We start from the raw sequence: 233 nt of genomic DNA on the forward strand, positions 1-233 counted from the left end.
AAACCCTAAACCCTAAACCCTAAACCCTAAACCCTAGATGTTGAGAGGTGAGAAGGGGTTTTATTTTTTGTGTGGATTTGGAAATTTAGAATGTGTTGCTGTGTTTGGGTGCCATAGAGAGAGAGAAGATATTAATATATAAAATAAAATAAAATACAGTTAAATAAGATAAGATAAGATAAAATAAAATAAAATAAAATAAAATAAAATAAAATAAAATAAAATAAAATAAA

Source organism: Eimeria mitis, genomic scaffold (genome assembly GCF_000499745.2).
Source record: "Eimeria mitis Houghton genomic scaffold, Emh_scaff2278, whole genome shotgun sequence".
Classification (NCBI taxonomy): domain Eukaryota; phylum Apicomplexa; class Conoidasida; order Eucoccidiorida; family Eimeriidae; genus Eimeria; species Eimeria mitis.